The following is a 13,102-nucleotide window of genomic DNA, read 5'->3' as shown; positions in this document are numbered from 1 at the left end:
GAAACCAATCTCGTATCGGAGTAGAATAAAATAGATGTTAATTCCATTAATCTGAAACATCTCGGGGTGCCAAGGAGCAAGGAAGCCTCCTGTGGTGGTTGTGTTACATTGCTGAGACCCTCTCATAGATTCATAGTTTGTAACGGGCTGGAAGGGACCTTGGAAGATCATCAAGTCCAGCCCCCTGCACCAAGCAGGAAAGATAACTGGGGGTCAGGTGACCCCAGCAAGGTGACTGTCCAATCTCCTCTAGAAGATTTCCTGGGTAGGCGATTGCACCACCTCTGGAGGAAGCTTATTCCAGAGTCTGGACACCCTGACTGTGAAAAAGTTTTGTCTTAATGTTGAGCCTGAATCGATCTTCCAGGAGTTTGTGACCATTACTCCTGTTTTTCCCCAAGGGTGCCCTGGTAAACAATTGCTCACTGAGTCCTTAATGTCTCCCCTAGTGTAGTGGTAAGTGGCTACCAGGTCCCCTCTCAGCCTTCTTTTCCTCAGGCTGAAGAGTCCCAGATCCCTCAGCCTTTCCTCATATGGCTTGCCATGTAAGACTCTGATCATACGCTTGGCTCTTCTTTGGATTCTCTCAAGCTTGTCCACATCCTTGTTAAAGTGTGGTGCCCAGAACTGGACACAGTACTCCAGCTGTGGTCTCACCAGTGCTGAGTAGAGCAGAAGAATCACTTCCTTGGCTTTGCTGGAAATGCATCGATTGATGCATGCCAGAGTATTATTTGCTCTACTGGCTACAGCATCGCACTGCTGGCTCATATTCATATAGTGGTCTGTTATTACCTCCAGGTCCCTTTCATTCATGGTACTATTCAGTTTGGTGCCACCAAGCCTGTAGGTGTGTTGAGGGTTGCTTGTCCCGAGATGGAGCACTTTACATTTCTCAACGTTGAACTTCATCAGGTTCCGGTCCTCCCAACTTGCCAGCCTGTCTAGGTCCACCTGTATCTGTAGCCTCTCTTCAGGTGTGACCACATTACCCCATAACTTGGTGTCATCATGAACTTGGCCAGTGAGCTCTTCATCCCCACATCCAAGCTCTTCACCCCCACATCCTTAAAGCAGCCCCATCCTCTGACCCACAGCCCTGGCTCCTGCTTTCTTACTGGGGTTTGTTTTGTTTTTTGTGAACAGCCGTCCCAGCCTCCTTCCTCAACCTGGCTGTACAACAGACATAAGGATCAGTTAGATGCCACTGCTGTGCTTGCAGCTGGGGTGAATCCTGACCTCCCCAGCTCCAGTGCAGAGGCATTTTCTGCCCAATGCTGCAGGAACACAGCAGCTGCTGGAAACTTGCTACTGCAGCCTGCAAGGAGGTGCTGTAGGACATGGCAAGGAGAGTTTAGATGATATTGCTTCCATGCAGAGATGATTAGCGAGACTGCATCTCCCACTCCCTCTGCACATGGAGCAACCCCAGAGAAAACAGCAAAGCAGCCTGTATGGGGAAGGGCTCAGCACCCGGGTAAGGGCTGCATAGTCCCACCTGCATGTGCTGTGCTCTGAACAGAGCTCACCAGGGCAGTGGAGTGGGGTGAAGGAAAAGGCTCCAGACCAAAACCCAGTCTTTGTTCTCACCTTTCCTCTCAGTGCAAAGCAGCTGGTGGTGGTGGGAGCAGCAGGCAGGGGTGGGAATGACAGAGACAATGTGGGCTTCAACAGGCACCAGGGTGAGGGCTCTTATTATCAAGGGCCGCACTTTTGTTCTCTGTGCAGGGTGTGGTGGGCCAGTAGGGGGAGCTCCTGCGTTGAGCCTCCTACCTCACTACGCCCGTCCACCTTCCGGACTCCACGTGTCTCTCCAGGGGCGCCTAAGCCCTGGCAGACCCCCTTTCAAGCCCTACCACAGAGTCCGGGGGTAACGTGTGCTGCCACCACCCTGAGAAGGGACTGTCTGGGTCCTGTGTCCTCGGGGAAACACAAGCCTAATAGTCCTATGGGTACTCGACCCAATACAAGAACTTGGAGCACTTCCCCAAGTCAGGGGCCAAAAAGGATAGTCTCCCTTAGTCCGCAGACCCAAGGGGCCTCCTGGGCATCATTAAATGTACCCCTCAGTAAGTCTCCCACACTAGGTACAAAGGAGAACTTTATTGGTTGCAGAGGGTAGGGTTAGAATAGGGTACAGGGTAGAGCAATATCAGAAAAATCCCATAGAGCAAACTCCTGTGGCTGGGGGAGCCTTTGATCTCGCATCTGAGTTACTGCAAACTATAAATCTAGTTGGATCTCAGGTAGCTTACTCACCAGTATCATCCAGAGGCTGTTGGAGATTCCCTCTGGAGGCAGGCAGTTCCTTGATCACGAGTTTTGAGAGAGAGAGCAAGTTTTAGATGGTACAGCTCTTCTTTGTTCCTGAGAATCCTCAGGGCTGCTGCCCCCTCCTCCTGGCAGTCCTTAACTTATATAGCCCTTGTGACCTCATTTACCTGGTCCAATGGAGGCCAGCACCTGTTGGCTGTGAGCCAACCAATTTGAAATACATCACTAGTTGCCGGGCAGACTTTAGCCCACCAGGAAGGAAGCCCCTCACTCAGGTATGTGATACTAGTCACGTAGGCAGAGAGAGCAGGTTTCCCCCTCCCTCAGGAATGTATCCAGCTCAGGTTACCTAAAGAGATAGGGTTAGGATGTGTCTCTCTGCTGGGCCCATCCATATCAAATTGTCACAGAGCAGAGTTTTTGGGGGAGAAACAAAGGTGGCTTTCTGCCACACAGGGCCTGTCACAGGGGGGCCTGCTCTGTGCTGGGGCTCTGAGGAGCTGTTGCAGGATAAGACCTGTCCCAGCAAAGACCCCAGTGGTGTGCAGCATCCTGGGGTCCGTGGCTTCTACATGGTGATACCCACAGAGAATTCATGTTTTTTTCTGTCTCCTTTTCCCCTGAAGGTTGAGCCTTCATGAACTAAATGCAGAAACAAAGCAAGAGCTGGAGGCTGTGAAAGGAATGAAGCCGGGTCTGGTCATAGAGCAGTTGGAAGTGGATGTGTTCGATGACAGTGCAGATTGGTAGAAAATCCTCCTGCACCAGCTGCTCTGCCAGTAGCTGGAGGAGCAGGGGAGGAGCTGGGGCCATCTTCCATTCAAGCTGGGCACCATCGTTGCCAGGGACTCCAGCAGCAATGTACAGCCAGTGTGGTAGGATTTGAGTGAAGATGGCTAGGGCCAATCTTCTGTGGGTGGGAGAGACTCATGAGTAGGAACTGTGCTTGCTTCATGTTTGATCTGACTTTTGGGGGCAGTTGGTTTTGGGGGTGGGGGAGGGGAGAGAGCAGCAGGGCTGAGGGGCTCAGGCCCTGGGGACGGGGAGCTGTGGGCTCCTGAGGGGTCTGGGTACCAGTTCCTTTCTGCTTCTGTGGGTGAAGAGGCCCCCAAACCCCTCTTTGGAGCCTGTGGGGATTTCCCAGTCTGTTATGTAGCTGTCCCTGGCACTTGCATATCCCCAGGGTGTTTGCAGTGTCACGTGCTTCCACAGCCACAGAGCTGGTGCTTTCTGTCACTGTCCCCAGCATTGCAGTTTCCCTCGTGCATATTTGTGTCCATTTTGTTGGAGTCCAATAAAGATCCTGCATCCAGAAACTGCCTTGCACTTTGGGGGGTCTCATTTGTGCTACAGTCTTGCTGCTTTCTAACATTTCCCTATTCCTAAGACAGAGTTAATTGCTGTTGTCCAATTATTTTCCAACTGCTCCCTGCTTTTGTCCAACTGCTCCATGGAGATAATGTAAGCAACTTGTGGTCCCAAAGCTATGATCCACAATCCACTGGCTGTGAGTCTTAGGCCCAGGACTGCATGGGAGCATTTATCTGCCACCAGTGGGATCCAGCAGAAAGGACAACATCCACTTGTGGGTTTGGCTCCCCACACCTTTTGCTGGCTGTCAGTGATAGAAACCCAGTCACCGGAGCTTCTTATGAATTATGCAGGGTGGGAGAGCATCATAAGCATTTTTATGCAATTCCTCTGAACATGTTCTAGCTTTTAATACAGTATGGGAATGCTTACTACGATCTAAATAAAACCTGTGCTAAGTGTGCTGTTGCATGTGGCCCTTAGCTTATATGAAATGCTGACAAATAGTGAGCCATGTTAATGTTAGTAAAAGCTTGGAGCAGTCACATGTTAAGGCTAAAAGCTGTCTCTAACCACAGGGCTGGTGCCCCAGGACAGACTTCTATCCCTGATGCAGATGGGGGTGGGTTGGAGAGGAGGATTTCATGGGTGGGAGAATAGAGCAGAGAGGCAGTGAGTTCATGGGCTGAGGGCTGGGGGGTGACATGGGAGGTGAAGAGGCAATGGGGCTGGGTGGTGACATGAAGGCCATCAGCCCCCAAAGAAAGAAATCAAGAAAACCCTAAAAGATCAAGGAAATTATTTTGCAGGTTATTAAGGCAGTCAGCTTGTACGTCCACCCACCCCTGGGCCATCTTGGGAACATGGTTGGCTGGGGAGGGAAACAGCAGCTGGTCGAGCAAGGGAAACCCCCTCTAAGATGGGGCAGCCAGTGTGGGAAGAAATCAATGACCTGCTAGTGACCCAGTGGGTAACAAGTTACTCCCTGGTCTTGCTGTGCCCAGCTCACACATATGGGCTGGGTGCAAGGAGTCAGGGTGCATGGGGCTGCCTCTCTGGGGCTCATAATGGCTGGCTGGCAGGTTGGAGGGGCAGTGTAGCCTATGCCCTTCATTTTCCAAAGTAACTCTAGGCTCCTGAAAGAGATTTCAAGCCTAAAAGACTTCTGGAAGATTAAAGCCTTAAGTAACCCTTTAAGCTTGTGAAATAATATAAAAATAACCATTTAAAACTAATAAGTCTTAGCATAAGCAGGAAACATCTGTCTATTCCTAACCCATTAGGGAAATAACACAGATATTTCTAATGCCATAGCTACAGATTGATTATAGATTAACGTTATGTCCAGAGAGAATCATAGACTCATAGACAATGAGGGCTGGAAGGGACCTCAGGAGGTCACATCTAATCCAACCCCCTGCTGCAAGCAGGACCTTCCGCGATTAGATCATCCCAGCCAGGTTTTGCCTACCTGGGTCTTAAAAATCTCCAAGGATGGAGAGCCCACAACCTTTCTGGGTAGCCTGTTCCAGTGCTTTACTACCTTCCTAGTGAGAGAGTTCTTCTAATATCCAACCTCAACTTCCCTTGCTGCAACTTCAAACCATTTCTCTTTGTTCTGTCACCTGCCACCACTGAGAAGAGTCCAGCTCCATCCTCTATGGAAAACTCCCTTCAGGTAGTTGAAAGCTGCTATTAAACCCCCTCTCAATCTTCTCTTTTTCAAACTAAATAAGCCCAGTTCCCTCAGCCTCTCCTTATAAGTCATGTGCTCCAGCCCCCAAACCATTTTCCCTCTGCTGGACTCTCTCCAATTTGTCCACATCCTTTCTGTAGTAGGGGGTCCCAAAACTAAACACGGGAGAGGGGGACAGATGGGGACAGGTTAAAAATGCATTCCCCATGAAACATTCAACAAAAGGAAAACATCCATGGACTTTCAACAACTGAATTGGTAAAATGGTTGTTACAATAAGAAAAAAAACTGGACAAGATATGTTAGCAAATACAGGTGCTTCTTTTTCTATAATAAGTCATAAATCCTCCCATTCCAGTTCTGGAAGGCAAATACAATAAAGTAATTTGAAGGACGCAGTGGAAAGCAAGACTACAACTCCTTTACCAAACAAAGAAATTTATCTCTGCAAAAAAGCAGAAAAAAATTAATTTATATGTAATTTCTCAAAGGCACCATGTGCAGCCTTTAAAACAAATCAAGTTTTGGATTTATCTCAGGATTGAACAGGGGATGTTTAAAAAAAATAGAGAACCTGTACCCAAATGTCTGGGCTAACCATAAGCTGAAATATGAAAACAGTCACCTGCTTGATACCAAACCACAGTGACAGCTTATGCCAATGATGTCTTGATCCATGGGCCCATGCAATTTGTTATTGAAGCTACCTGAGCACTTCAATAATTTTGTAATCATTCAAGATGCAAATAATTCAAGATACAAGATTTAAGGTTAATGGACAAAAGCTCAACTAGTACAGCAGGAGGTAAAATATTTGTAAGTCATTTTAGGCCAACACGGTTGAACTCCAGATGCCCAGTGGGTGAAAGTTATTTAAAAAAAAATATTGGCTCCCAACAATGCTCATGCATTAAGGCTGCCGGTATAATTTGTTGTTATTATTATTAATATTATTATTATTGTAATGAATTATAAGCTATCTATCCTATTATTTTCTATTTGTGGTAAAAATAATAATAAGTAAAATTTATTAAAGAGCTAGCTTTAATTAAAAACTACCAATAACTTCCACATCAAAGTGGAGGAAGGAGTTTTTTTGTTTTATTTTTCTTTCTAGGAAGGCTGATGAACATGGGACCTTGTCACCACCAACAGAATTAACAGCATCTTCCCCACCTAAGCTTTACTACTATGACAGATTGTCTGTTTTTGTGTTGTTCATCTTGCTGTTTGGTTGCTTAGTTTATCTGAGCTGTTAAGAGTTTAAATGCATATGGATATCATGTACATGTAATAAATATTACTGGAGGTACACCATCTGAAAATTACACTTGGCTGTGGATCCCAGACCAGACTACATCCATCCAACTTGATCTAGAAAGATGTCTTAATCCTTGGAGTAAAAAGTGGCAGTTTATGTGAGAGTTTCAGATTAAAGACATTGTTTGGTAAAATGGAATTTACTGTGTGGTAATATGTGTAATCTTCTTTATAAGCCTGGTTGACATGTATTTGCCACTTTCCAGGGTGTCCCATTCATATTGAAAGGTGGCATATGATGCTAACTTCCTGGACTGTGTTTGGGAAACTGATTATGGACCAAGGTGTAATGCTGTGTAGGCGGCAGCATCAAATTGAAAGTCAAGCCTGCCTCTCCTAATTCAAGTGACTGAAAAATTTACTGGATACAATTGGGCTAAATACTGAAGGAAAACCCCACTATTGGTGCATACGCCAGCTGAGAAGGTGCATAAATTCCATCGCAAGCATCAAAGAAAAAATGGCGATGTAATGTTTCTCAACTGTGTATTTGTCAAGTTGTGAAAATGGTAGGATGTGATTTTAACTATACTCAAAGCCCTGTGCACCAGCAGTTAGCCTTTTGAGGATATAAGGTGTTTGATAAAAGTGATTTAAAAGACGTGCAGGTATGGATGCCACCAGATGGTCTTCTTTGCACTATTCAGGATCCAGGCCTAGAGCAAAAAGTGCAAGAAGTTCAAGAAATAGCTAAGCAAACTTCAATTATAATTCAAAAGTCTACAAATGCTATTGTTTCTGCATTGCATGATGTTCAGGATGCTGCATGGCATTGGTAGTGGGAGACATGGTTCTGCTGGTCACCTACTGCTATTCACATATTTAATTTGGCCTTTTACCCTATTGTGGTAATCCTAACCGCTAGGGTCCTACCCTCTATTTTTTAGTGCCTGCTTGCCTGCTGCACTACAAGTTTGATGACTCAAGTAAAAAAAACAATGAATGCAAAGAGGAGCTTTGAGTTCTCTCCTCACAAACCTCTAAAGCTTAAAAACAAGATATGAAGAGTGATGGTGGTGTTGCTGTGGTTATAATCAAATCCAAATTGGTGCAGATGATATTCACTGTACAGGAGGGATACAGCTAAGAGCAACACAGTTAGTGCCCCAGGACTGAATGGAGTGCCACAAGAAATGCTCTGTAAGCATCCTGGGCCCAATATGACACGCTTGCAGGAGGCATACTTGGCTATAAGGCTTTACTGCTGGATGAGGGGATGTAGAAGCAGCCATATGGGGGTATGGACAACAGAAGGGCTAAAATGAGGAACCCATCACAACTTCTAGCCCGTTGGAGTTACAGCTTCCAAATGTTGTCATACTTTTCTTGGGATGGCTGGTGGAAGTCTTCCTCACAAACCAAGATTCATCCCTATCAAGGGGAGCTATCTGGTGCAACTCTGAAAACAACATTTTGTAACCTATTTGTAACCCCTGTGCGAAAGCAAGCTGCAAGAGGATGCGGCTTTACAAATCAAACTTTGATAGACATAACAGAAACAATCTAAAACACTAGAAAGCAGGTGGCAAATAAGTGAATGATTAGGTTGGTGTAGCAGACAGCCACAAAGACTGCCAGAAAACCATACTTAAGATACTGAAACTGAATTGTAAAATGTGATTAGTTCATTCAGAGGTAATTAATTCACTCTCAAAACTGCAGCGGCCCACTTGCCTTGTGAATAGGTTAAAAGGCTTATCTGGAAATGTGATGCCATCTGAACATGGGCACCAAGGAAGGAAGTGTAGCATGAGATTTTGAGTCATGTTGAGGTTTTGAGCAAGTCTAGGCCCAAGACAGAAGTAGGATGCTATAAATTAAATGCTCAGATGACAATTGCAATAATTTTCATGCACCTTGAACATATGGTAAAAATAAAAGCTTGATAAATAATCGGTGCCTGTGACCAAGAAGCTGCAAAAGTGAAAGTATAAAAAGAGGAAGCAGGTATGCATGGATGTGCACGCATGCTGTGGACCCGGGAAGACAGAAGCGACTGCTGTTTCCTGCCTCTGGAACTTGGGCTGTGGGGCACCTGGAGCCATCATGCACACAGCGAGGGCTGGCACACCCAAAGGCCACTGCTGAGAAGCTTTCATCTCACCTGCCAGGTCGTATTATGGAGAGAAAATCTCTATGCCTGTCTGGGGTTTATGAATGAAGACTGCCTGATGCCAAATTGGATGAGTGGCTGTGTCAATCCTAGAGTGTCCTGGAAAAGAATTGCCTGGCAACACCCATCTCCATGTGCCAAAACAGAGGCACTGTGCCTTCCTCAAGTCTGAGGATGTGGTGTCCAAAAAGTTGTCTGTCTGCCTCTGATTGTATAGTTGGGCCCAGAAAAGATATCATGCACTAAATCATCCTTCCCTCTTGCATGTTTCCTGGACCATCATGGCTACAAAACCACCTCACCACTTCCACAGCGATAATGTGAACTGAATAGTGCCCTCAGCAATCCATGTCAACATTACAAGTCGCTGTTTTGCCATGGCTTGTTAGTGGTGAAGAGATGCAGTTTATTTCTTTCTAAAGCTTTCATTCAATTGAAACTGTTGCTCCGACTTCACTGAGGAATGAGAAACCCATGATTCTCAGGGGCTGGTTCAATGACCCGTGAAAAGGTTGAGCCCAATCGATCCCGGATGCACCTTCATAACACCAAAGCCCAATCCAGCCTGAGGAGTTCGCATGACAGGGTGTCACATGGGAAATAACAAGGGAATGGCCTATAAAGCAATGCATGCTCCCTCCAGCTGACCATGCGGCTGTAAGGCTCTACATGTCCTTTGTAGTTTCTGTTTTCCAGGAGAAATACATTTCCAAAATGGATTGGATTATTTTCAGTTCTCTATGTGAGTTGGTCCCCGCAGGGAAGACTGGTAAAAATAAAAGGTGTCCAGTTACATTTGTGTGTTAAAATCCAGTTGTAAATGCACATTGGACTGTGCTCCGTGTATTTTGTTACCCATCATGTCAAATGAAGTTCATGGTGGCGCTAGTCTTAGGAGGAGCTCATGCCTGGTTCTTGCTTGTAGACAATCAAAGGAGAGAAAGCACCGCCAGCATGCATGCAGGAAAACCCAGCATTTCCCAGGCCACGAGTTCCAGCTGGAACCAAGCGCTTTCTTTTCAGTTCTTCTTGAAGCAAAGAGACCTGAAATGTTTCAGTTAAAAATAAATCCCAGTCAATATTCAGGGAATTATCAATGAGAACAAAACTGTTTGCTGTGGCGCAAGTCTGAGAATTATAGCTAAGGGTCTACCTAACTTCAGGAGGCAGCTGGGCAATTTCAGGCCGAGATCATGGGGCTGGCTGCCATTTTCGTGGGCTGGTTGTGGCATGGCCCCCCACACCTCTGATAGGCCAAGGGGCCTAGTTGGCCCTGCCCTTCACTGATGATTGGTTGTGAGGGCTGTCCATCATATGGTCCCACGCCTCACCACCAATAGCTAATCAGTGACGAGGGGCAGGGGTGGCAGCCATCTTGAGCTGACCTTCATTCAGGCATCCCACCACACCCCCCCCTCCCCATTTCCTCTCCCCTGGTAGGCTGTGCAGCCTCCTGTCACCCCGGGGTGCAGATCGCAGTGCTGGACTCTGGGCTGTGCCAGACTCCTCCCGGGAATGTGAGCCCCTGGATCTACATGCCAGATGTGGGGAGGCTGCAGCTGCTGCCTGGGACAGGAGGCAGCAGCAATTATCTCCGTGCTGGGCACAGCTTGTGCCCAGCGGCAGTCCCAGGCAACAGGACAGCCTCCTGTCATGCAGGGCACAGATCTGGGGGCTTGCACCCCTGGGAGGGCTGCCAGGCTGTGCCGGACTCCTCCCAGGGGTGCAGGCCCCCAGATATGCATCCCAGATGAGAGGTGGCTGCCACTGATGCCTGAAGCCAAGTAAGCCTGGCTTTGAAACATTTCAAAACTTTCAAAATGTTTCGAGTGCCCTCATTTCATTTTGAAGCTGTTTCAAATCCTTTTGTTTCATTTCGATTTTGCTGTTTTGAGCTCGAAACGCATCAAAACAGCTTCAAAATGAAACACCGGGGAAATCTCACACAACCCTAATGCCTAGTTGGCAGGCCCTATCATGTAGAGTGCTTTAGGCATTCCTCCTTGTGCCAGTTTTGTTCAATGTCTTCATGAAAAACCTGGAAGATGGCGTAGAGTGCATCCTCAGCAAGTCTGCAGATGACACCAAGCTGGGGGGAGTCGTAGATATGCTGGAGGGGAGGGCTAGGATTCAGAGTGACCTAGACAAATTGGAGGATTGAGCCAAAAGAAAATTCACAAGGTTCAACAAGGACAAGTGCAAAGCCCTGCACTTGTTCTTGTTGAACCTCATCAAGGACAACTGCAGGGCTTGTGCAGCCCTGTCTCATGGAAGACAATCATCCTTGATTACAATTGATTCTCGAAGAACATGCAACAACATGCCTAGCACATGTTTCATCTAGAGCTTATTGAGCATTCCCATGCTGTATTAAAAGTTAGAATTTATGATGGTCTCCCAGCCATAAGGAGCTTCATGAGGAACTCCGGTGAGCCCTATTTTCTATTGCTGACCGCCAGTGAAGGGAGGCATGGGGAGCAAAGCCAATGAGAGGGTGTCATCCATGCTGCTGGATCCCACCAGTGGCAGATCAAGTGCAGTGTGAGGTCCAGGGCTGGGACCCAGTGTCAGTGAATTTTGGGACCTAGTCCTGGGACTGCAACTTGCTTGTATTATCTCCACGGAGCAGTTGGACAATAGCAGAACATGTGCTACTTAATACGGCTGGAGATTCTCCACCCACAAAGTTTCCTAACTTTGTTATAATATAAATACACTGAGCAGCTCTGTTACTGTTTGAACACATGGATGTGTTAAGTGCAGTTAACAGATTCAAAGAGTCAGGTTTTACCTTGGATTCTCAGGTAAGTGGTTACAGATCCCCACCCAAGGTGAAGGGCAAGAGAAAGGCCAATTCTCTTGCTGCCCAAGCCAAACCTGCCATCAAATATGAGCATTCTGGGTCTTATCCCAACCCCTTCTCTAATGAATATTGTTATATTAACTGAGTTGTAATGCAGGTGTGTTGTATTGTGAGTGTTCCCTTGTGCTGCTACTTTTGTTACCTATCCAGCACTATAGACATAGCAGCACTTCTCTAGGCCCATGGAGCTTATTTCTGCTTGCAGAAATGCCCAGGTGATCAGTCTCCCTTCACAACAGTTGTAACACAATCATCACCCCACCACAGTGCCTGAGCACACTTGTATCTTTGTCTGTCCAGTTCCCCTGCTGTTATCTTCAGTCTCTAAATGTGCTTGTGCACGTGACAAAATTTGCCCTTTCTTGAATTTCAAAGGCATTACAGTTTGCATACGTGGGTTTTCCTGACATTTTAAAAGTCTTCCTGGTGTTTTAAAGTAAAACTCATCCCAATGTAGTTTAGTTTGGGTCACCACAAATTAAACCGTTGCATCCATGGATTTATCACCTGCAAACAGAAGTGTGGCAGGGGTGTAGGTTGTAGCCGTGGTGGTCTAAGGACATAGGCAGACAAGGTTCCTTGGATGAATCTGGTATCTTTTATTAGATCAAATTAAGTTGGTCTAATAAAAGATACCAGATTCACCCAAAGAACCTTGCCTGCAAATGGAAATGCACTCAAAGACACATAATGAGCCTCTTTGTCCACCAGACGGTGCTGCAACTCTTGTGTAGTTCACTCCTTCGCCCACCACATCTTGCTTCCATTTGCAGAGAGGAGAAAGGAGCTACCTGCAACATGCCAGTATTTCTGTATAACGTTTATTTCCAGGCACCAGGTGTAGCAGTTCAGTCCGACATAAATCGATCTTCTCACCCACCTGCGCAGACCCCTGTGTCTCACCCCTTATGCCCCCCAACCCAACCCTATAATCATATATACATGGACAGAGCCTTTTGCTCACATAAATTCTCTGTCCAGACATGCACACAGACACACATTCATACAGAGAGATACACACATGTAGCAGAAAGCCCCCTTTTCCTCTTGCCTGCATTTGCTCTCCCCTCTTTGGATATGTTTCTCTTTTACTACCTTTTCTTCCTTCCTCTCTCTTTCACTTCAAGATAAGGAATTGTGTTTTAAAATGTGTATGTGTGCATTTTGTATCTCCCCTTGTATTTTGGTATTTTTATCTATTTGTGTGCCATGGCATTTGTAGCTTATATTTTACACTCCTCACCTTTCATCTTTCAACTAAATGTATTTAGTTTTATAAGTAAGTTATACATTGTAACAATGTTAACAAGGGCAGGAATCAAACTGTCCTTCCCTGTATCAGGCTGGCCCCTGAAAGAGCGAGTGAACCAGTGATTGAATGCGTAACACAGTAGCAGACAGTAATTAACACCTAAGGAAACTCCAAATCAACCAACGGAAGAATTCAATAGAAGACAATGTAACAACCGGGCAATCTCTAACCATCACTGATCAAGGGCTAGAAGCCCTGGCCTGAGTTAATCAA

The 13,102-nt window shown here is 46.3% G+C and overlaps 1 pseudogene; it reads left to right on the top strand.

Moving 5' to 3' along the window:
* The window catches only part of LOC102372781, a 48,729-nt pseudogene extending 45,145 nt beyond the window's left edge, over positions 1-3,584 (top strand).
* Positions 3,585-13,102: the final 9,518 nt, after the last annotated feature.

The sequence above is a fragment of the Alligator sinensis genome, unplaced genomic scaffold (genome assembly GCF_000455745.1).
Source record: "Alligator sinensis unplaced genomic scaffold, ASM45574v1 scaffold1787_1, whole genome shotgun sequence".
Lineage (NCBI taxonomy): Eukaryota > Metazoa > Chordata > Crocodylia > Alligatoridae > Alligator > Alligator sinensis.
This window is presented reverse-complemented; position numbering and strand designations above follow the sequence as displayed.